We start from the raw sequence: 26,156 nt of genomic DNA, 5'->3' as shown, positions 1-26,156 counted from the left end.
AACTCGACTGAAATGAACATTTGGCATCAGCTTCTTTTTTCTTCTAGATTGAGGACATTAAGTGATGTGTCCATTGGAAATGCCACTAGAGAAAAGGGAATAGAATTATAGAATCACAGAATTCACAGTATCACTGAATTTAGAGTTGATGAAGTTTACTTGGAATACCTTCATAAAAGGGTGAGATGTGTAATTATTTGGTTAAGCCAAGAAAGATACAACTGAAGATCATATTTCTTTTGGATTTCAGTATTTAACTCAGTGAGGGCAACGATCATGTTTTATATCAACACTTCCTAAATTTTTTGGAGTTGAGCTCCATCATTGTTTGCTTGTTAAATCATCCCTTTCTCCAAGATCAACCATTTGCAAAGCCGATTACAAATTCTCAGAGAACTGAACATATTTGTTTTGAATATTTGCAGTTTCTTTTAGGCATCTCAGGAATCACAAAACCAAGATTAGGATTTACTGTTTGATTACTTTGAGATATTTAAAAATATCTATACCAGAGATGAAAAACTAATTTTGTTTTATGGGATTATCACTCCAATAGTCTCTTGCTTTACATTGCAAATACATTGGGAAGCCTCTAGGTATTTACTTCTAGACTGTGTGCTTTCCTGGGGAGATCATATTTGGAAGACTGAAATAAAATAATCCCTGGTTTTCCTGTCATTAAAAGCCTCTATTTACAAACCACAAGCCTAAAGGGAGTGAAATCAACTAAAGAGAGGTATGTGCTACAAAGGGAGCTTTAGTTCATGTTCTGGTCATTTAGACAAGATTTATTACCACCATTGATTTACACCATGTATTACAGTTAAGATAGTAATTGCTACATTATACTTTATAGTATCTCTAGTACCTCTGAATGATGTCCTTTTTAAAACAGGACTGTACATTAATAATGCATTGGGTCATTACTGTTTTTGTTGTATATTGCTTTTTACAAAGTATTATTTTTTTTTAACAAAATGCAGTTCTTTTTCCCAGAGTTTTAATAATCTGGATCCTTCTATAGAATCATTTTATTGACATGCTCAAAGTTTATATTCTAAATATCATTTGATCCTGGCATGTACCAAGTGTTATATATGTCACAGGAAACTCAAAAATTAATGACTTCACTCCTATCCTCAAAGGGTTTATAGTTCTTTGACTATAAATACAGATAAATAACCCTGTAGTTACACTATAATGTGATAATAACAGTAAGTGCAGTGTCCTATAGAATGAGTGGGAGCGCCAAAAAGAGTTATGAATTGATCACAGAGGCCTTCTGAGAGGGTTTATGGATAGGAGTGTGGAGGAGTGAAGAGTATCTCTGCAAGGTGGAAGGGCATACTCGAAGGTGTGGAAGGAATAAAGAGTGTGGCCGTTTGAAGAATCACAAGTAGTTCAGTCTAGCTGGCACCTAGAGCTTGATGATAAAAGCGCCATTAGATAAAGTTAGACAGTTAAGAGGGACCCAGATCTTAAAAGGGTTAAAACTTTATACGGGGTCTTCCCTGGTGGCGCAGTGGTTGAGAGTCCGCCTGCCGATGCGGGGGACACGGGTTCGTGCCCCGGTCTGGGAAGATCCCGCGTGCCGCGGAGCGGCTGGGCCTGTGAGCCATGGCCGCTGAGCCTGCGCCTCCGGAGCCTGTGCTCCGCAACAGGAGAGGCCACAACAGTGAGAGGCCCGCGTATCGGAAAAACAAAACAAAACAAAACTTTATACAGAGAGTAATAGGAACCAGTAAAGGGTTTTGTATCATGCACTTCTTATGCATCACTGCAGATCCATTTAGACAGACCTGTCTCTGGGACCCCTAGCCATTTTGTTTCTATCCCAACTGCTACTCCAGAGACCAACTCGGCACGGGTTTAGAACAACAACTTTATGCAGGGATATACAGACATGTCCAGTTTCAAGCCTTCACTGAGTGCTTCTAGCCTCACACACCAGGGCTTCCCTGTTGCAATTGGAGCATAACACTTCACAGGACCTGCTTAGTGCCTCTGCATGTGCAACCCAGGAATGTGGGGAAGTTTAGGCCCATCGTTAAAGGACAAGAGTACAAATGCATGCATCGGTCCATGTATCTAAATATGCCAAATATTAAGAACTGAAAATCAACCTAATAAACTGTTAAATAAAATATGGTCCATCATCCTACCCATGATAAAAATCTAAAAGGTCAGTTTGAGATTAAAAATTTTAGAATCAGTGGTTTCATGTATCAATTATCTTTTGCTTTCATAACAAATTACCTCCAAATTTCACAACATAAAAAACAACTCTTTATTATATCACAGTATGAATAAGAGTTTCAAAAGCAGTTTAGTTGTGTAGTTCTGACTCATGGGTGTCTCATGAGGTTGTATTCAAGGTGTCAGTCTGAGCTGCAGTCATCTGAAAGCTTGAGTGGGGCTACAGGATCCACTTCTTTTTTTTTTAAAGGCTTCTGATTCTTATTGCCACATCACTTATGAAGAGTTCTAAGAGTTTATACTCCCACCATCAGTAATATATTAGTTTCCTCTCATTGTCTTGACCACCAGTTGTTTTTTTGTTTGTTTTGTTTTTTTACTGAAGTATAGTTGATTTACAGTGTTGTGTTAGTTTTAGGTGTACAGCACAGTGATTTGGTTTCATATATATATATATATATATATATATATATATATATATTCTTTTTTAGATTCTTTTCCCTTATAGGTTATTACAAAATACTAAGTATTGTTCCCTGTGCTATACAGTAGGTCTTTGTTGGTTATCTGTTTTATATATAGTAATGTGTATATGTTAATCCCAAACTCCTAATTTATCCCTCTCCCCCACTTCCCCTTTGTTAACCATAAGTCTGTCTTCTATGTCTGTGTGTCTATTTCCATTTTGTATATAAGTTCATTGGTGTCATTTCATTTTTTTTTTAGATTCCACATATAAGCAATATCATCTGATATTTGTCTTTCTCTCTGGCTTATTTCATTTAGTATGATAATCTCTTGGTCCATCTGTGTTGCTGCAAATGGCATTATTTCATTCTTTTTAATGGCTGAGTAATATTCCATTGTATATGTACCACATCTTCTTTATACATTCATCTCTCAATGGCCACTTTCAAAATGGCTCATTCTCATGGCTGTTAGCAGAAAACCTCAATTCCTTGCTGATTTTTAGAAAGAGTACTCAGTTCCTTGCCATAAAGGTGTCTCCTTAGGGCTACTTCAGTGTTCTTACAACATGGCAGCTGGCTTCTCCCAGAGCAAATGATCCAAGAAGAGGAACTAGGATGAAGCTACAGTGTATTTTACATGTTGATCTTAGAAGCCACGACATCACTTCTACCACATTCTACTGCTTAAAAGTGAGTCACTAAATCCAAGCCACTTTGAAGGAAAGGAGAATTAGGCTCTACCTTTTGAATGGAGAAATATCAAAGAATTTGTGGATTTTTGAACTTTGAACCATAAAAATATAGGAGACTTTGTCCATGGTCATGAGCCCACTCCCATTCTCTCTCTACCACTGGCTTCTTTCTTCACCATGACTGGCTTCATCTGTACCTATATGAACAGCCATATCACACGTTCAAGCTGGTCCACACACTCCATCATCAGCTGCTTCCTGACCAATTCTTAGGCTTAGAAGTGAAGACACTATTGTGACTTCCCTGGAAGTTCAGTGGTTAAGACTCCATGCTTCCGCTGTGGTGGGCATGGGTTCAATCCCCAGTCGAGGAACTAAGATCCTGCATGCTGCACGGTATGGCCAAAAAAAAAAAAAAAGTGAAGACAATATCTTGTGGCCTGGGAAGGCCTCAGAAGAATTCTTGGAGCTATTGGGGCAGAGAGTTCTGGAGTTCCAGGTCCCTACTGTGTGGTCTAAAAAGATAAGCATGCATTCTGTGATGGTGAGTATTCTGTTTGGGCAAGTGCCCCAGGTTCCATGGACTCCTAAACTTGTGGGTAAATGTGCGACCACGAAAGAATGAAAATGATATGGAAACCTATAAAATTCATAGCCCTGACCCACCTCCTAGAGTAATGGAAATAAAAACAAAAATAAACAAATGGGACTTAATTAAACTTAAAAGCTTTTGCACAGCAAAGGAAACCATAAAGAAGACGAAAAGACAACCCTCAGAATGGGAGAAAATATTTGCAAATGAAACAACGGACAAAGGATTAATCTCCAAAATATACAAACAGCTCATGGAGCTCAATATCAAAAAAACAAACAATCCAATTAAAAAATGGGCAGAAGACCTAAATAGACATTTCACCAAGGAAGACATACAGACGACAAAGAGGCACATGAAAAGATGCTCAACATTACTAATTATTAGAGAAATGCAAATCAGAACTACAATGAGGTATCACCTCACACTGGTCAGAATGGCCATTATCAAAAAATCTAGAAACAATAAATGCTGGAAGGGTGTGGTGAAAAGGGAACCCTCTTGCACTGTTGGTGGGAATGTAAATTGATACAGCCACTATGGAGAACAGTATGGAGGTTCCTTAAAGAACTAAAAATAGAACTACCATATGACCCAGCAGTCCAACTACAGGCATATACTTGAGAAAACCATACTTCAAAAAGAGACATGTACTACAATGTTCATTGCAGCTCTATTTACAGTAGCCAGACATGGAAGCAACCTAAGTGTCCATCGACAGATGAATGGATAAAGAAGATGTGGCACATATATACAATGGAATATTACTCAGCCACAAAAAGAAATGAAATTGAGTTATTTGTAGTGAGGTGGATGGACCTAGAGTCTGTCATACAGGGTGAAGTTAGTCAGAAAGAGAAAAACAAATACCGTATGCTAACGTATATATATGGAATCTAAAAAAAAAAAGAAAAAATTGGTTCTGATGAACCTAGTGGCAAGGTAGGAATAAAGATATAGACACAGAGAATGGACTTGAGGACATGGGGTGGGAGGGGGAAGCTGGGGCAGAGTGAGAATAGCATCGACATATATACACTACCGAATGTAAAATAGTTAGCTAGTAGGAAGCAGCAGCATAGCACAGGGAGATCAGCTCAGTGCTTTGCGATGACCAAGAGAGGTGGGATAGGGAGGGTGGGAGGGAGGCTTAAGAGGGAGGGGATATGGGGACATGTGTATGCATATTGCTGATTCACTTTGGTGTACAAGAGAAACTAACACATTATTGTGAAGCAATTATACTCCAATAAAGATCTATTAAAAAATAAATAAAAAATAAAAGAAAAATATTAAGAAGTAAACAGAGAAGTAGGAAGAAGATAGTAGAAAGTGGCACAACTGAATCCCAGGGAAGAAAGCATTACACGAAGTGGGGAGGGTTCCACAGAGTAAAATGGTGCAGAAAACTCAAGAAAGAAAATTCAAAACGGTCATTTCAATTTATCAGTTAGTAGTCCACTGGTGACCTTGGAAAGAGTAATTCCAGTGAAATATAGGCAGTGGGAGCCATTTCACAGTAGTTTAACAAAAGAATGGATGAAGAAATGGAGAAAAAGAGTGTTCACACCTCTTTCAAAGGTTTTTATGTGAAGGGGAGAAGGAAGTCAACCGTCTACTGTGGGTTGTTGAGGACTGTAAAGTCTGTCATGTCTGTCATTGATGTCAGTCATGATATCGCATACTGTTTATTCGAAGGTGTCTTAGTGCTAATGGAAGGGATTACCAAAGATGAGACATCTCTTCTATGAGAAAGGAAAAGATGTTAGTTTCAGATGTACAGCAAAGTGAATCAGTTATACATATACGTATATCCACTCTTTTTTAGATTCCTTTCCCATATAGGCCATTACAGAGTATTGAGTAGAGTTCCTTGTGCTATACAGTAGGTCCTTATTAGTTATCTATTTTATATAAAGTAGTGTGTATATGTCAATCCCAATCTCCAAATTTGTCCCTTTCCCCCCTTCCCCCCGGTAACCATAAATTTGTGTTTTACACCTGTAACTCTATGTTTTATAGATAAGTTCATTTGTCCTTTTGTAAATCAACTATACTTCAATGAAAATTTTTTAAAAATAAAATTAAATAAAATTTTTTAAAAAGAAAGGAAAGGAAGGGCATTGATGTTGCTTTGTTCTAAGATGCCACAGGAAGCTGAAGATCTCCTTTTATATAAGATGTAAGAGTTGAGGACATCCATAAAGAATAATGAGAAAGTTGGAGAGATAAGTAGTATAAAAAATTAGGATCTGAAAGAGAATCTTGAAGAAGAAGCTACTTAAGAAAAGGAAGGTGAATTTCTGTGTGTAGTTGAGAAGCTGATCGAAATTAGAGAACATAAAATTATAACAGCAACTCTCCATATGATTACAAAGTTTTCTCTATCAGCAAATACTCACTATCTGGAATATGGAGAAGAGGTTATTGGACTCATCTGAGTTATGGTTCTGCAGTGTTGACTGGATGGAATGACACGCTGGGGCAGTAATGTTTAGAATATAACAGGCAAGTAGTAGCTGTTGTGATGGAATATACTATAGTGTCTACACTGGAGAAGAAGGACTGATAAGAGATGTGGATGATAATAGAGAAAAGTTGAGAAATGATGCTCTGTGATTCACGATGGGTTTAAAGAATAGATGCAGTGGGATGAAAGCTAGTGAGAAAATAGGATATATAGAAGTATGACCAGGAAGTCGGGTATTTTTATGTATGAAAAATGACTTAGTATTAAAAAAAAGAAGAAAAATAATCTTCATAACAGTCCTGAAGCAAGGCTATGGTTGTCCAGGGATTCAGCAAACCTCTCCTGCTGCTTTCTATTTATAATTAATTGAAATTTTTTAAGGTGATTTTTCTTAACTAGCTACAGATGAGAAGATCTGATCTATATCTAGACTGTTCTGTACCAGTATACACAAACAATAAAAGAGATAATTTTCCAGAAGTGCTTAATTACTAACTTAGTTACTAACTGATTATATGTCACAGATTTTTGTTTAAGATGCCTAATTTTTGATTAAATAATTGTTTCTCAAATTGACTTATGGATGTGCATAGGTTCACATTAAGCATTCATGAACAATCAATTTTTGGTTTTTCAAATAACCATGAAATAGGTTATTTGGCACCCTGTAGAAAAAAGTGCCTGATGATTTTTGACTCGGATATTTTATTGTCATAGAAAGACAGCCCCAGGGAACTCTCTCCCCAACCCTTGGTTTCCTCCAACACTTTCTTCTAATTACTGATAAGCATAGTCTAATAGAAAAGCAATTCGAGCCCAGCAAGACTGCTACTCCTTCTATCAAACCAAGTTCACCTAGGAATAATTGCAGTTCTGACAACTGCTATCGCTTTCCTTCACCCCCTGCAGTGACCTCTCTAGCATCTAACTTCTCCAAGCATTACCAAAATGTATTATCTTTCAATGAGAAAAATAATTGATTTGTGAAAATATAGCCAATCTAAGCTTGTATGAAAGCCAGGCCTTCATTTTCACCTATTACACACCCAGCATTTTATCAGTGCAGCCACATCACCACCTACAAATTATGTGTCGAGGAGGGAGATCCACAGGATATGCCTCCTTGAATTTTTTTTTCTGCTTTTATTGCTTTGGAAATTCACAAATTGAAAGTAAACAACATGTGTATGTCCTATACCTAAAAATCAGTCAGTCTTTCCATAAAGAAGCTAAAGGAATTTGTACCAATGTTTGGTTCGTTCTAGTTTGGCAAAAAACTCAGCAAACATTTGTTGGGCACTTAAACCCACTTTTGAAGATTTTATTCACTTTCTTAGGATATTAGATTATATTTTCAACAGGATTAAGTTTGAGGCATTAAACATTCCAAATTTCACCACAAATAGTATTGAATTGGCAACTGCTTCAATGTCTTATCTGATGCTGAGAGCCTAAAGTGTAGAATCTAATTATTAGTTTTAAGTATTTGTATTACATAGAAAATGTCTATACTGTAGCAGCAAAGTTTTATCTACAGTGTTATATATCAAAGAGATTCATCTATATTTCGGCTTTTATCAGAATTTTTAAGTATTCTTAAGTGAGAACAAATTTAAAATAGTTTAATTATATGTCTGATTGGATGCTTAGAAAATTCTGTTCTTTTAATAGTATTGTACTATTAGGTGTCCCCTTTTACTACTTCTCACTGGTGCTATTTTTATCACTTTGCTATATTACCTGCTTCGTAGCCACATCAAAGAATGTTTATTTGAATTTCTTAACCTGAAGTTAATCAAAGGAAATTAGTCCATTTATTAAAATTTATTTTTTAAAAATACAAATTTATTTTTAAAAATATGGTAACAACTTATAAGAAACACTTTGGAGTCTCCATATTTGAAACCATAGCTGTTCACTGATTTTCACTCTAAATGGTTTTTGAGACAGCATTTTTGCAGTATCAAAGGATTGCATCAAATAATGAATCAACTATTCTGTTTGGGGGTAAGGAAGATTTTTTTTTTTAATCAAAGAGGGATAACCATATCACATGTACTTGAATTAGCAGGTTGTTTCAATACCCATAAGAAAATAACCCCATTTTACCTTTATAGAGATCAATACTCTCTAAAACCTCATTTCTTGAAAATCTAAAAATTAAAATAGTAAAAATTAAAAATCTCTATCAGCCTAAATGAGGGAAACAATAGCCCCTCCCCCAATCCTTTTGTCTGAGTCACTTTGCAAAGCAAATAAATAAAGCCCAAGCCCATTCTCTGTGTCTTTTCAGCCTCTGTGTACCTGGGGAGATACCACAGAGCTTTCAATCAATAGCCTCCCAAATTCCAGGAATGATTACTTTATTCTCAACGGTCTGTAAGAGGGGTGAAAGGGCTTTAAGGCTTCCAACTCACAAGTATGGTGTGAATTCATAAAGCTTACCTCTGTTGCAGTTGTGACTGAGCTTGCTCTTTGTGTATCAATCACCCATTTAAAGATGCAGAATAGAGGACAACATGATACACACAAAATAACACAAATGAATTAGCCAGTTTGCCTAAATTTTTCCCTGGAAAAATGCACTTTATTGAAATAACCTACACAGACTATTTAACCTTATGTCATTATAGTACTCTATGTAACCAATGAATATGAATTAAAACTGTCGGTTGGTGCATTAAGAAACGCTTTCAAATTGTGTTAGTTATGTTAGTGGGGTTTTTTTTGTTTTTTGTTTTTTTGCGGTACGCGGGCCTCTCACTGTTGTGGCTTCTCCCGTTGCGGAGCACAGGCTCCTGACGCGCAGGCTCAGCGGCCATGGCTCACGCGCCCAGCCGCTCCGCGGCATGTGGGATCTTCCCGGACAGGGGCACGAACCCGTGTCCCCTGCATCAGCAGGCGGACTCTCAACCACTGCGCCACCAGGGAAGCCCTACATGTCTGTTTTTAAAGAAAAATCTTTGCGAGAGTATAACTTCTGTGTTCATTACAGAGGTCAGGGTATGGAAGTAGTGACTAAAGAAGATTTCTTCTGTGAAATGCAAGGCTATGAAATTCTAAAACACCTGTATAGATCAAATGCTTTTTCATTTTTAGAGCTAATAATGACCTTGATCAAACTGGTGCATTTTAATGAAAACAAGTGGTGTACATCAATAACAAAAGCATGAATAGAATAATCATTCATGTACATTCTTATTATTCTTTCCTAATTTGGACACATTAATAATTTGACATTTAGCGTTGATGTTTTATTGTCCCAATATCTTATGACTCAAGAATATTGTTATCCTTTAATAAACCAAATGAAAGGGTTATTTTCTTGTTCTTTAATCTTTAATATTATCATTTTTTGATAAATATATCATTGTCATAAGCTATTAATAATAAAGATGGGACTATATGGAGTGAATTTTTTTAATATAAGAGATACAAATAATATCTCACTATATCTATTTCACAAAAATAGCATCATGAGGACTATCTACTGAAATGACAGCATTGTGCTATTAGGAAACTTATACCCTAGACATATAGGTATGGACCATGGCTATTATATATAGAAAGACAGCGTATAACACACTGTTATTATAGTAACACACTGTTACTATTATAACACATAATCTCTCTGTTATGTGTATAACAACAGAGAGATTACTTAAACTATATAGGTTTCAATTTTTTTCTCATGGTTTTCACTGTCCTAGCCATAACTGTATAGGGACCTAAAGATGATGAGATGTACAGGTTTATTGATCTAAGAAAAAATTTGCTCAGGGTGTCTGTTATAGCCCCATGGAGATAAGGAGTTTCCCTTTGAAAATAGTTCCTTTAGTGACTAACACTGTACCTGGAATCAAAGGAATTTCCTACTGACTCTGCCAAAGAGGATGATGCAAGCTGAATCAAAAAATAAGGAAAAAATATGAAGTAAAAATGGCAAATATGAAGAAGACTGCCGCAGTATCAGGAGCTCATGCTCCTGGGAGACAGTGCTACCCTAAACAGCAGGTGACTCGTGCCCAAGACTCAAAGTAGTAGATGAAGGCTGAAGCTCACAGAGTCAGAATCACACACGATTGAAATTAAAATTGTGCTTTTCAAAATAGGGAGATGTGTTTTGGATCATTTACCTTGTGAAAATAGACATTAAATTTGAAAAAATAATGTTAAGTTATCTAATCTATTTTTCTTTCTCAGTAGAATGAAGCTTTTTGGATGGAGCATTCTTATGAGCCTCTTGACCAATAAATGAAACTGCATTTTACTGAGACTCTCAGAAAAACATAAGGTTTACTCTTCACTGCATTATTTAAATTGCAGGAGCAAAAGTAAACGATTCATTTTCAAGTGTTTGGAACAGATAACTGAAAGAGCTACTAAACATAAAAAATATAATACATGTGAATTATATTCACTGTCAAGGGAGTGTCGTCTAGAAGTTTAATATGTTAAATATGAGTTTAATTTGAGCATTTCCATTTTTCCAATTTAGGTTGAGTTAAGTGTTCTTATGACAACTTATGTTAATGAAGCTAAACCCCAAAGAGTTTATTCAGTGAACCGTGAAGCAGTGAATATCTCCGTGAGGGAGATGACGTCATAAGTGACATTGATTACTATTGCTTTCTCTGGTGTTGGGAATTTGACAGGTTATTTGTCTAAGTGCATAATAATTTTTAGCATTCCTGAATTATTTATTATGTGAATGTTGACTTCCACAAACACCTCTTATGAGATATCACATAGAATTTCACAGCAATACTCTGAAATCACATTGGAAATTGATACTTATATGCTGATTTACATGGCTTCTAATACATTATCTCTTGTTGCCTTCAAACATTCCATTTATACGAGCAATAGAATACATTCAGAGGCCATAAAAGCAGTGACATCTGTATAGTACAGAGCCCCCCTCCTTAAACATTGATTTTACAATCAAGGCTGTATGTCTTCAAAATCAACCACAGAGATTCTAGATCACAAATTACAGTTCTCTTGATGCTTAGTACAAGTGAGCAATTTGATAATGAAAGTAAACTACATGAGTTTGCCAAGTGATAACATAGTTTATATAATATTGTTTACCTAATACATATTTAACATTATTTCTAATACATATATAGTATTATATAAAAGACATTCTATACATCAACTTGGGATTTTACAGTTGGAAAGAACCTTAAAGGTCACCTAATCTAACTCGGTGGTAATTCTTTTTATTATTATTATTTTTATTTATTTTTTTTAACAATAAGAAAACAGTTGTCTTAAAGTAAAAGAGACTTTAATATCCTAAGAATGAATTTAGGGCATAAATATTTGACATTTTAAACAAGCAAATGATTTTCAGAGAGAAGCACTTAAATATATTGATATTCATTTCCTTAATTTTATTTTGCATCTATATTTCCTTTCTACCTCCTCCAACAAGATTTCAATTTTTCACTGAGAAACAAATCTAATAACTCTACTTTGGGCCCAAAAAGAGACCATAATTTCCATTAGGAAAAGAAAAAAATTGGGTTAGAGATAGGGAAACAATTTTCAGCAAGGATTCTCCTTTTCTACTTTAGCTTCTAAAAAAATGGGTTAGAGACAGGGAAACAATTTTCAGCAAGGATTCTCCTTTTCTACTTTAGCTTCTAAAAAAATAGCTCCTTTGTTATGTGCCTCTATGGAATGGTAATCTTCACCTACTTACAGATTTAAGCGTTAGGATAAAACCAATGCCCCCTCCCAAGAAAAAAGCCAGCAACTGATTTTTCTGGAAGCTCAACAACGGTGATTTAGACTTCCTGTTTTATAAGAGCACAGTGAATCATGACAGCTCCTACAGGTTCCCTGGGTCTCAGAGAGCTTTCATTTCTGCCTTGGTTTCTCTAAGAGCCACTCTTATTTACTATTCCTGTCTGCACTTTGAACCTGTGCTTGGGTAGTTTGGCCTCCCTTCTAGTTTGGGCAGAACTAACAAAAGGAAGACCATTTTGAAGATCTTGACAATTTTTAGACATCTAGATTTGGATACTTGAGCTGTAAAACTGAATGTGCGTGCTTGCTTTGCACAGTGCAAATAAAAACTGCTTCTCCAAATTGTCATTAAGACACCAATGGGCTTCCCTGGTGGCACAGTGGTTGAGAGTCCGCCTGCCGATGCAGGGGACACGGGTTTGTGCCCCAGTCCGGGAAAGATCCCATATGCCGCGGAGCGCCTGGGCCCGTGAGCCATGGCCGCTGAGCCTGCACGTCTGGAGCCTGTGCTCCGCAACGGGAGAGGCCACAACAGTGAGAGGCCTGCATACCGCAAAAAAAAAAAAAAAAAAAAAAAAAAGGACACCAAGATTTTCTAGTGAACTGTATTCTTCTTAAAATATGGATAGTTTATCTTTTGAGAGTTGATGGCTGCTTTTATTTAGTAAAAATCATTTCCTTATTCCATTTCTTTCTGTCACATTATTCAAGGTAATAAATACTCCATGGCAGAAACTGTTCCTAAGGGAAGCCTGTTTAAACCCACTTGGGAAAATGCTGAACTTTATATATTCAACTCTCTATCATCCAACATTGTACTGTCTTGGCTGATTCTCGGGAATTATGTGTTTCCTTATACCTAAAAAAAGGTGCTAGGCAAAAATCTATTTGAGAGCCTGTCACGTTTCACATATTGGGAAATTTGAACATTTTGCCAAACTTTGATATGTTTTTTAAATATCAGACTTAACAAAATGTAGATGTTCCCAGGCAGAATGAAAAGATGAAAATGTACAATTTCACACTTTCTGTATTCCCTTAGTTAGCAGCTTTTCTGGTCATTAAGTATTCTTTACTGACCTTTATGCTTTTACCCTGAGTGTAAATGGACAGTGAACTGAAAAATCCATGATTTCCATGAAATAAATTAACTGCATAAATAGGAGTAAAAAATTCATGGATCATTATACTGGTTCATGTCCTTCACATCCGACGTGAATTGGTACGTTTAATTAGAAAGTTGTGAATAACATATTTTAAAAGTTAAAAGGAACAGAACACTTCATACTTAATTGTGATAATCAGATCACCGACCAATTAAAAGAGTAAATGTGTGCATGTTTTACAGCAATATAAAGATTAAAACTGAAAACAAAGATGTCATTGAAAGGAACCCTCCATTCTTGTGAGCTAATTGCCTCCTATTGCCCTCAGCCTTGTTTTCACAAAGTTCTGAAAGTCACAAGGGTGAAATTAAGCAGGAAAGAGTGACCCCTAACTACTAGGAGTGAAGCCCAGGACTGGTGATCTTCCAACAATTTGCAAATGTAGAGTGATCTGAGTCCCAGTTTACAATTTTGCAATGTGAGTGTGAAACTGTTTTTTGTGGCAGGGAAATGTACTCTATATCAATCTAGGATATTATAGTTGGAAAGAAACTTAGAGGTCACCTTATCTAACTCAGTGATGATTCTTCAATTCTATACAACCATATAAAATAGGCAGAATATTGCACTCGCTAGCCTAACAGAATATATCACATTGTTCTTAGATTCATTACTTATTCAAAAATTATTTTAAAATAATTTTTCACTGTACCAACAGGTTCATGAAAAGATGCTCAAATTCACTAGTCATTAGGGAAATGCCTGTTAGAATGGCCATCCTCAAAAAGACAAGAGATAACCAAAAAAGACATCAAAAAGATAAGAGATAACCAATGCTGGCATAGATGTAGACTAAAGGGAGACTTTGTGCACTGTTGGAAGGAATTATAAATTGGTGCATCCGTTACAAAAACAGTATGGAGGTCCAGAAAAAATTAAAAATAGAACTATCATATGATCCAGCAATTCAACTTCTGGGAATATATCCAAAGGAAAAAAAAAAAAAACACTAACTGGAAAAGATATATGCACCCCCATGTTCATAGCAGCATTACTTACAATAGCTAAGTGTCCTTCAATGGATGAATGGATAAAGAAATTGTTATATACACACACACACACACACACACGTACACACACACACACAATGGAATATTATTCAGCCATAAAAATGAGAAAATCCTACAATTTGTGACAACATTGATGGACCCTGAAGACATTATGCTAAGTGAAATAAGTCAGCAGAAAAGGACAAATACTGTACGATTTCACTTACACGTGGAATCTAATACAAAAATAACTCATGGAAAAAGGCATCTGATTTGTGGTTACCATAAAACAAAAAAGAGGGTTGTGGGGAGGGGGAATTGGAGGATGGTGGTGAAAAGGTACAAACTTCCAAGTAGAAAATAAGTAAGTACTATGGATGTAATGTACAATGTGACCACTGTAGTTAACACTGATGCATTATATATAGCAAAGTGGTTAAGAGAATAGATCCTAAGAGTTCACATCACAAGGGGAAATCTTTTTCTTTTTTTCTTATTCTATCTAAATGAGATAATGGATGTTAACTAAACCTATTGTGGTAATCATTTCACAATATATGTAAGTCAATCCATCATGCTGTACACCTTAAACTTACACAGTGATGTATGTCGATTATTTCTCAATAAAATTGGAAAAAAAATTTTAGTGGGAAAAAAAAAAAGCAATATCCATTGCTGAGTGGGTTCTCAATAAGGAATATCCCATGAGTCAACCTCATTCCCAGTCACCCTGGTAGTTGCTCAGTGGACAATATACAAAATAATACTCAGCAGAAAAGATACTATGAATGGGATCCACAGCATGAGCTACTCACTAAAGCTGGTTTTTCTTCTACCACTGTTGAGTATGCAGCCTGCCAAAAGCAGAGGTCAATACCTGGCCCACCCCAAAATAACTATTTCCTAGGAAGACCAGCCAACTACCTGATGGCAGCTTGCTGACTTTGGAACCTCATTTTCTGGGGAGTGGTGATATGTCCTTTTGGGAAAACACCTATTCTGGGTACAGATTGTCTTCACTGCCTTCCATTTTCCTGCCAGCATCATCACTCACAGACTTACAGAATGCTTTATTTACCATCACAGGGCACTACACAAATATTGTTTCTGCACAAGAAATGTGGCAAAGGGTTTAAGTCCATAACATTTATTTAGCTTACCAAATATCTCATTGTCCAGGACCCTGATAGAATAATGGAATAAAGTTCTGAAAATTGTTACAGTACCAGCTAAGAGAAAAAACTGCAAAGTTGGAGTGCTGTCTGATTGGATACAATATATACTTTGAATCATCGAGAAATGTGTGGTGCTGTTCCTTCCATAGGCAGGGCACAAAGGTCTCGGAACCAAGGGTTGGAAGTATCTCTTTTCACAGCTGTACCTATTAACCCACTTGAAGTGTTCTAGATACTCATCCCTGTAACCTTGAGCTGTTAGTCCTCAAGGGAAGAAAGCTTTCACCAAGGGTCACAACAATGTTTCCATTGAATTGGAAATTGAGACTGCCATTTTGCACTTCCCTTGTAGAACCAGCTGGATAAAAAGAATGAACTATTATGTTGTAAGGCTAGAGTAATCCTGTGAATAATTCTATTACCAAGGAGAACTAAGACTGCTACTACACAATGGGACAAGAAGGATTATATCTCAACCCCAAGGTATTTATTAGAGCACCTCTACTACTTCCAATCCACTGGGAAAACTTAACGGAAGACTACAGAAACTCAGGACTACTAAAGACTTCGAACTTCAAGATCCCACTTCCAGGTTAAGAGCACTGTCTTTCCCATCAAAATTGATTTTTGAATACATTACAAATTGGGAGTTCCTAACGAAGAATGAGTGGTGGGAAGAAGGAAGAAGCCATGAAATGTCTCCCAGACCTCTCTGCTTCTGGTGTTTCTCTACAAGTTGTTGTGTCTCCTTCAAGAAGGCCAGCTCCCACTAAGCAGTATTTGCTGTAGATGCAGTTTCTGCTCTAGAATTCTAGTGATAAACTTTGTTCCTTTACCCAAAAGATTATGGTGATTTCCTACTATGAATTGCTAATCTCCAAATTGACACACTATTTACTGTTAGGCTTTTAACATTTTAGGACATCTTTAACATCTTAACATTTTAGGACCAGTTCCCCATATTAAATTTCACCTATTCAATTATCTGACATGCTCTCTCTTTTCCTTTCTGAAATTTGACTGATAAAGAATTAGATGGGCATTTAGGTTGCTTCATGGCCTGGCTATTGTAAATAGTGCTGCAGTGAACATCGGGGTGCATGCATCCTTTCGAATTATAGTGTTCTCCAGATATATAACCAGGAGTGGGATTGCTGGGTCATATGGTAGCCCTATTTTTAGTTTTTTAAGGAACCTCCATACTGTTCTCCATAGTGGCTGTACCAATTTACATTCCCACCAACAGTGTAGGAGGGTTCCTTTTTCTCCACACTCTCTCTAGCATTTATTGTTCCTAGATTTTTTGATGATGGCCATTCTGACCAGTGTTAGGTGATACCTCATTTTGGTTTTGATTTGCATTTCTCTAATAATTAGTAATGTTGAGCATTTTTTCATGTGCTTTTTAGCCATCTGTATGTCTTCTTTGGAGAAATGTCTATTTAGATCTTCCTCTGTTTTTTGATTGTGTTTTTTTTTTTTTTTTGATATTGAGCAGCATGGGCTGTTTGTATATTTTGGAGATTAACCCCTCGTCAGTTGCTTCTTTTCCAAATATTTTCTCCCATCCTGAGGGTTGTCTTTTCATTTTGTTTATGGTTTCCTTTGCTGTGCAAAAGCTTTTTAGTTAGGTCCCATTTTTTCATTTGTGTTTTTATTTTCATTACTCTAGGTGGTGGATCAAAAAAGATCTTGCTGCAATTTATGTCAAAGAGTGTTCTGCCTATGTTTTCCTCTAAGAGTTTTATAGTATCCAGCCTTACGTTTAGGTCTTTAATCCATTTTGAGTTTATTTTTGTGTATGGTGTTAGGGAGTGTTTTCATTCTTTTTTTCGGTGATAATACATGGTTTTATAGTAGCAGTAGTATATACAATTTATAAATGAGTGTACATATATTGGAGTGCAAGGTAAAATTACCATATTTTACTGATAGCATTCTGGGATCAGAACAGATTCAACTGTGTTAATTTTCTTTTTCTAAGTAACAGCTTACCACAAACGTAACAACTTAAAACACACACATTTATTATCACACAGTTTCCATGGGTCATGAGTACTGGCATGATTTAGCTGTTTTCTCATCTGGAACCTCAACTAGAGAAGTATTCTGCTTCCAGACTCATTCAAGGCTTTTGGAGAATGTATGTCCTTGCAGTATTATGACTGAAGGAGGCTCTCAGGTCCCAGAAGCCTTCCTGCCATGTAGTGCTCTCCACAGACAGTTCACAGTATGGCTGTTTGCTTCTTCACAGCCAAAAGGAGAATCTCTCCGGCTCTAGTCAAAGGTGTTGCCTGTGGTGCCAACTCTCTGGTTCCATGGAGTCTGAGCCTGCAACGTGGTGCATGCTGGGCTGGCAGCAGGTGGGGCCTAGGCTCCCATATGGCTGCACCCATAGGCTTTTGGTTTCTGGCTCTGGGCTTCCCTGCATATCCCTGTGGCTGCTATCTACAGAGACCAAATGGGCAAGTTTGGAGACAGCGGTATTTGAGGAAGCTCAAGCTTGCCGTCTTGGAATTTTCCCTGGATCCAAAAAGTTGGTTGTAGCCACAGATAAGAATGAAGTTGCAGCATTAAATTCTCAGACTGGGTAGATAATCTGGTGCCATGTTGATACTGGCACGGCAGAAAGGGCTGTGGACTCCACGCTGCTCCAAGAACTGGATGCAATCACTGGATCGGTTGGAGGCCAAATCCTGCGTTGTTGGGAGACTAAAATTGGGGGCCCAAAGTGGGAGATTATCTAGGACAGTGGCAGTTTCCAGGCAGTTGGGTTGGTGGGTCTGCAGGAGTCAGTGAGGTACCTTGCAGTTCTGAAGACCACTCTTGCCCACCATCACCTCTCTGGTGAGCAAAGTCAGAAGCTAAAGTCCTGGAGCAACAGTGTTTGGCAGACAGCAGGCAGGACACAGGAACAAGCTTGGCTCTAATTTCATTCTTTTACATGTAGCTGTCTATTTAATGGATAAAGAAGATGTGGTACATATGTACAATGGAATATAACTCAGCCATAAAAAGGAATGAAGTAATGCCATTTGAAGTGAATGGGTGGACCTAGAGATTGTCATACAGGAAGTGAAGTCAGAAAAAGAAAGACAAATATCGTATAATATTGCTTATACGTGGAATCTAGAAAAATGGTACAGATGAACTTATTTGCAAAGCAGAAATAGAGTCACAGATGTAGAAAACAAATTTATGGTTACCCAGGGGCGAAGGGGGAGTGGGATGAATTGGGAGATTGTGATTGACATATATATACTACCTTATATAAAATGGATAACTAATGAGAACCTACTGTATAGCACCAGGAAATCTACTCAGTGTTCTGTGGTGACCTAAATGGGAAGGGAACATAAAAAAGACTGGATATATGTATATGTATAACTGATTCACTTTGCTGTACAACAGAAACTAACACAACATTGTAAAGCAACCATAGTCCAATAAAAAGTAAGAAAAAAGAAAGAATTATAGGTAGGCGCACTCTCATGATTCTTAAGCTAAAAACTCATTCTTCAACTTTATCCAGTGCCTTACAGTTGGTACTGGCTTTCTCTTAATATCATCAGTACTCTGTTTCACATTTTTAAGATGGTCTTTTTATCAACTATATGCCAATACAAATTAATTAAAAATAAATAAATGAAATGGTCTTTCTGTATTTGCTGGCTTGGTAGGGGATGCTGAAGCGGCAGCAGAATGAGTGGTAAGAATCAGAAACCAAAACCTAACTTCAAGCCCAGTCTTTAAAAGTGAAGGTTATAAAGGCTCTGCTGTTACATAGAAAAGTGCTTAAGATATAATGCTCAGTGGAATAAAAAAAGAACCAAAAAGTTAAACATATAGTACAATTCCAACTTAAGAGCTGGAATTACTTGAATAATGCTCTAAGTGTAATATACACTTAAATGGAAACATACAAAAATGACATAGTAATGAAATTATGGATATTATTTGGTACTTTGATTTCTTTTCAGAGTTTCATATTACATTATGAAATACTCATATCAAAATATACAATGATAGAGACATTCAGCTTTTCAGTATTTTCAAACACATAACATACCTGCATTTATTTTTATAAGTATTTTTGCACTATTATTTTAGTTTTCTTAAAAAGATCATAAGTTACAGGCATGTTTAAGTCACATTGGTTAAAATATTTTATTTATAATATTTTGTGTTCATATCAGTTGAATAAATTCTACTCAGTGTTTAAAATATCAGTAAACTTATTTATAGCATAATTATTGTAATAGTAACTAATTATACCTATCGTCTTCTGAAATCTTCTTGAACCTGCAGAATTTTAGCTATAGACAATATATTTTACAAAAAAAACTTCTAAATTTCACAGCTATGTTTTGACAAAAGAGCCAAACTTATAGATAAGAACTTAGAATAGGTTCTGTAAAGAATACACCTTCTGTTAGACAAGATTAAAAATAAATCTGTAGCTTTGGGAATGATCTCTTTCCTTCAACTACTATTTGTAGTATTTTAGAATTTCATAATATAAAAATACAGAATATAATTCCCTTTTTTTCAAATAAATTCAGTATAAATTTAATAATACAGTTTGAGCAATGTGTTGTTAATTAGAGCTATTTTGATAGTTTAAGGATGTTATCTGAATGTATTTTCACTGTATACTAAGCACAGTAGTTTACTTTGTGGTAGCATTCTTCCAAATACTTAGAGCACAGAAAAAGAGCAGATTTTTTTTTAAAAAGGTTAAATGCCTACCAAGAAACTAATATTATAATATATTCTTGTGTCACTAAATAAAGTGCCCATCCAAGTGTACCTCCTTCTAGAGATGGCATTCAGCCAAATTGATATTCAAAACCTAGCTTAATGTTCAGAATAAATATTAATGTAGCTATGAAATGATAAATGATAGAAACAGAATATGACCACATGTTGCTCATTGACATTTGATAAGCTACAGAATAAACAACCTAAGTCATTACTTACAGTTCTTTTCCCCATCTTACATATACACACAAAAACACACACACAATACATACCTCACACATAATCAAAGCCAAAAGAATTTCGTTATATTAACTTACAAAACTCACCATTTTAAAATTGAAGTTAAATTATACATCTTCTTCCTGAGAACTTCTTTTTCTGAAACTGTTTTAGTTGAATTGAACAGTTTAAATGTTTGACTTTTTGAACACTTTTTCAACCCAGAAGATTTTATGTAAATCGTATCCAGATTAGAAGCATTATATTAAATGCAAATTTTTGGAAAACTAAATTATTGAAGAAATATAATACTAAGATAAAGACAATGAATATCTTAACTAGGTGCAAAGTAATCGAATTTGCCGATACCTTGTCATTTGTATAGATATTGTTTCTTTTCTTTTGGTTCTGTGTGCTTGCCTTTTACTTTGCATTTATTTTTTGGATTTTTTTGGCTATTAAAAATAATTGGTATCTTAAGCCTTGCATTATAGTCTGAGCTGACTGACTGGAGATTATACTGGTAACTTTTGCTGTGTTTGTGGCTACTTGACTATTTTCAAACATAATTCTCAGAAGAAAAACTATATTTCACATTGAAAATATGTGCTCAGGGTCACATATAAGTAAAATAATATTCTGCTATCTATCGCTGAGTAACAACCCATTTCAAAACTTAATGGTGTAAAACAGCAACTGTTGGTCAGAAATTTAGGTAAGGCACTGTGGAAACAGCTTGTCTCTGTTCCATGATATCTAGGAACCAAGCAGAAAGAGCAGCCCTATTTGGATCATGTTGATCTCATGATAAAGGAAAACAGTAGGGAAGGTGGTATCAACACTCTGGGAAAGGTATGCTGTGGTTCATAAACGTGCTCAGTTTTGCTCACATGTAATTGTATAATACAAGTCACCTGGATAAAGCCACCTTTTATGGAGAGGGGACGAATGCATCCCCAGCAGAAGCACTGCTAGTCACATGGTAATGGGCAAGAATGCACAATTATTTGATCTCATTAACATCTGTATCTTAGACTCTAACTCATATTAACATCTGTATGTTTCAATCTCTTCAGATAATTCTTAAGATCACAGAGCTTTAGAGGCTACTGTTCTAGGCTCAACCTCTAAACAAACTAAAAAAAAATCACAGATATTTTACAAAGCATTTCTTTGAGCCAACTCCATTTGCTATCTACATGATACCCATAGATTCATGAGTAAGCCTTTGCCAACGAAAACAATAACATACAAATTATAAATCTTTCATAATGGAAAATGATGACTGATGTTGATTTCCACACTCACCTCTCAGATCAAACTGGCAATTACCAAACAGCTGTCTCAGAACACTACAGGTTTTCAGAGGGAGAATGTCTGTGTGTGTGTGTGTGTGTGTGTGTGTGTCTGGTGTGTAAGCAAATATTTATCTGTGGCTACTTACTTTAATTGCAGCTGCTCATTCCCAACAAATGGTGGTTCAACTGAAAGGCGGAGGAAGGGCTGTAGGAATGAAGAGTGTCCGACTCTCTGAGAATGTGAGTAAAAATGGAAATGCAAAGTATTCTTCACATTGAATAATGACAATCTAATGAAAGATGCTAATGATGAGGTTGTCCACAGTATTGTTTGGTTATCGTTAGCAAATCACATTATCTTCCCCTTTCTCTGTAGCAGTCAGTCTCCTGAAGCAAACTACATGGTAAATTCTTTTGACAGAAAGCAATTCTTTTTCTTCATTTCCTCCTTAACTCTATAATGAAATCCTAATGAATACTAAAGGTTTCTGTGAGTAGTACAATAATCATCTATTGTATTACTGATTGAAAGGAACTTGCTGCATATTCAGAGCGATATAAAGGATCTGATTTTCAGACAAATAGTTCTGATAGGCAGATTCAGGACAAATCTAAATTGTGTTTAATTATGCTACTGCGCAGTGTTCTTATAACGGTTTTTCGCATGTCAAGTTAATATCCTTAAAATCTTTAAGCACTATTCTAACGTGTAGAGTCTATTTCCTGATTAGCTACATACATAATAATATTATTTCTACATCTTAGCACTCTGGGAATAATGACATAATGGTAGTCTAGGAAGTCAAAATATTGTCCTAAATAAAATCTTTAGGGATAACGTTTTGGAACATGTATGCTTATAGGGAGGGGTACTCTTCTAGCATTAATTTGATGACCTTTCTAAGAATGAAAATATTTTTGTTTTCATGCACGCAATTGCCTACAGGTTTAAACTCGGTTTTGTAAAGGAAACGCATACATATTATGAAAAATGTGCTGTTTCAAGTATGTTTGTTATGGCATTCCCAACCTAATGAATGGCTTGTTGTAGCCAAGAGCTTGAGGCCCCTAACCTGAACACGTGTACATATATTTCATCATGTGTGCTCACTGTACCTTTACAATGTTAACGGAGAAAAACATGAATGCATTTAAAAAGTTTGACCTAGAAGAGAAAATGAAAGTGATTTTTAAAATTTAGATTTCAAAATAAATTCAGTTGAAAAATTATTGCGACATGGCACACAGCTAATAGTTTACTGGAAATTTTTGGCCTAATTGCATTCTATGTCTTTGTAGTCAGTAGCCTCAAAATATAATTTTCTTGAATTTTCACCTTTTGGTGCTCTTTTCATTTTTTTATTAGTTCCTTTTTTTAATCCATCTGATATGTCTGACTAAATATATCTTTTTAAAATTTGATTTTTTTTAAACATCTTTATTGGAGTATAATTGCTTTACAATGGTATGTTAGTTTCTGCTTTATAACAAAGTGAATCAGCTATACATATACATATATCCCCATATCTCTTCCCTCTTGTATCTCCCTCCCACCCTGCCTATCCCACCCCTCTAGACGGTCACAAAGCACCGAGCTGATCTCCATGGGCTATGCAGCTGCTTCCCACTAGCTATCTATTTTACATTTGGTAGTGTATATATGTCCATGCCACTCTCTCACTTCATCCCAGCTTACCCTTCGCCCTCCCCATGTCCTCCGGTCTGTTCTCTACATCTGCGTCTTTATTCCTGTCCCGCCCCTATGTTCTTCATAACCATTTTTTTTCTTTAGATTCCATATATATGTGTTACCATATGGTATTTGTTTTTCTCTTTCTGACTTACTTCACTCTGTATGACAGACTCTAGGTCCATCCACCTGACTACAAAAAACTCAATTTTGTTTCTTTTTATGGCTTAGCCTGTCATGGAAAACTACCCTTTTTTCCCCAAACAATCACAAAATTTAACAAGGCTTGGTGGAAAAGAAAATGGGACAAATGATCCAATGAAAGGTCTTTCATTTGAGCTACTTGCTGTTTTGCTATTTCACACTTGTCAGTTTCTTTAAATTGCAAAATGAATGACACTGTATATGAGATCAGCTATCAATATAGTTTATCAATACCTTTTTAGCTTGATTTTGTGATTAATCTACCATCTTGAAACCACAGGTCATTCACTTAAAGTTTTAAGTGGTGTATCTTCTGTGATTACTCTGATTTGATTCCACAATTTTCAAATCCTGAGGTCAAGTGGTAGAATCAATATAGGAAAAAATATATATAACTTTCTTTCCAAAACTATTTCTTCTAAGTTGTCTTGTCAGATTTGTATACTTATGTAGGACATAAACATAATATACAGCAACAAATACTGTAAGGTACAGTTTGATTGAGGAAATAATGATGCCTTATATAATTATGAAGAATGAATTCAAGGGAATTCTCTTGCAGTCCAGTGGTTAGGACTCCACACTTTCACTGTGGAGGGCCCAGGTTTAGTCCGTGGTGGGGAAACTAATATCCTGCAAGCCACAGTGTGGCCAAAAAAAAAAAAAAAAAAAGAATGAAGTCAAAATGAGCCACCTAAAATTGGTCTTGGATTTTGGGATTTTGAAGGGATAAATTAAAACTCACTATACAAATACATGAATTATCAGATACTCATAAAAGAAGAGGTTAATCATCTTTAAAGGGGTGTCTGAGAACTACAAAAGCACTGAAGTATAATCAAGGTGATGAGGGTATAATCTCCTACGGTCAGTACTAGAATATGATTGTAATTAAGAAAGGTGGAACCCAATCAACTCTATTATAAACTATCAAAAGAAGGCAAGTATCTAGAGTAAAATACATGAAAAGATAATTTAAAGAGGTGAAAATACAAATGACTAATGAATAAATTCTCAAGTTCAGCTAGTAACTTAATTAAAATAATAGTGAGATGTCATTTTTACCTATCAAATTGTCAAAGATTATGAATAGAGTAATACCAAATGTCTGCAAATGTTCAACAAGAAAATTTATCTCATATATTTCTGGTGGCATGTAAAGTTTTGTCTATTCCGGAATGCAGTTAGTATGTATAACTTTTAAATATATTTATAATATTTTGATTAAATCCACTTTTAAGAAGTTATTCTATGATGAGAGTGTCCTAAAGGTGATAATAATAATAAAATGTATAAATAATCAAAATATCAAAAGTAGGAAACAGATGAAATATATTTTCTAATATGATGGATAATTAGTCTTTAATTATGTTTTTGGAGAACTTAAGGACATGTTAAGTAAGAAAAACAATGTATAAAAATGTGCATGTGTATTCAATTATGGTTTTCATTACATACATCTATATGCATGGAAAAATGCTAGTAGGAAATATTAAAATGTTAAGGGTTATATTTATATTCTGAAATTGCAGTTAATGCTTATTATTAACGTATATATAATGGTTAGGCAATAATGATTTACATTTACTTAGTATTCTTTACAAATAATTTTCCAAACTTTATGTAGATCTCTGGGACTTGTTTTTTTAAAAAAGTAACAATGGTAATATGATTTAATCACATTGTTGTGTGTAATTATAGTTCATCTCTTTTTATTGCTCATACCAGTTGGTTTTTGCTATATAACAACCATCCCAAAACGTATTGGCTTCAAAGAGCAATCACATACTAGCTCACTGTTCTTTGGGTCAACAACTTAGGTTGAGTTCCAACAGGCAGTACCTATGCTGGTTGCACAGTGCACACACACAAGCAGCTGCAATCAGCTCATAGTTTTATTTGGAGTGTGGTTTGTTCTAGTGGCATTCTTTACTTGTTTGATGATAGTACTGGTGGTTATTAGGTGATAGCTGTCAGCTCGGGGTGATAGAGTTAACTGGAACACGTGTCTCCAGTAGATTAGCCTGGGCTTAAACACACAGTGGCAGTTGCAAGTTTTCTGTGAAAAGCACTTTTTAAGTTTCTGCTTGCATCACATTTGCTATCATCTTATTGGCCAAAGCATGTGCTCCAGAGTCAGCATGCAAAGGTACTAAACAAGGACGAGTCTAAGGAGGAATAAACAATATTAGGGACCATTACTGCTAAAAAGTACCAGACCCTTCAATTTTATTCCATATATACCACAATTTACTTATCCATTATCCTGTTTACAGATATTTAGATGGTTTCTGGGATTTGTTGTTATGAATACGGTTATTAGGAATGCTTCTATATATGTGTACTGTTCTTGGTGCAAAAAATCCTTCAAGATATAACTAAGAGGGGAACTGCTGGGGAAGTATGTGAATAGTCAGTTGTATAGTATAATGCCATCTTTTCCCCAAATTATACTCTCACTGGCAATGGACAAGACA

The 26,156-nt window shown here is 35.7% G+C and overlaps 1 long non-coding RNA gene across 1 annotated transcript in view; it reads left to right on the top strand.

Annotated features, from left to right (window-relative positions):
* Positions 1 to 22,024, top strand: part of LOC137202873 (uncharacterized) — a 111,231-nt gene extending 89,207 nt beyond the window's left edge. The window contains exon 3 of the long non-coding RNA XR_010932809.1: positions 21,943 to 22,024. This is a non-coding gene — a long non-coding RNA (uncharacterized lncRNA). The remainder of the gene's footprint in view (positions 1 to 21,942) is intronic.
* The last annotated feature ends 4,132 nt before the right edge of the window (positions 22,025 to 26,156 follow it).

The sequence above is a fragment of the Pseudorca crassidens genome, chromosome 11, assembly GCF_039906515.1.
Source record: "Pseudorca crassidens isolate mPseCra1 chromosome 11, mPseCra1.hap1, whole genome shotgun sequence".
Taxonomy (NCBI): Eukaryota; Metazoa; Chordata; class Mammalia; order Artiodactyla; family Delphinidae; genus Pseudorca; species Pseudorca crassidens.
The sequence above is the reverse complement of the archived record's forward strand: the minus strand, read 5'-3'. Positions and strand labels throughout refer to the sequence as shown.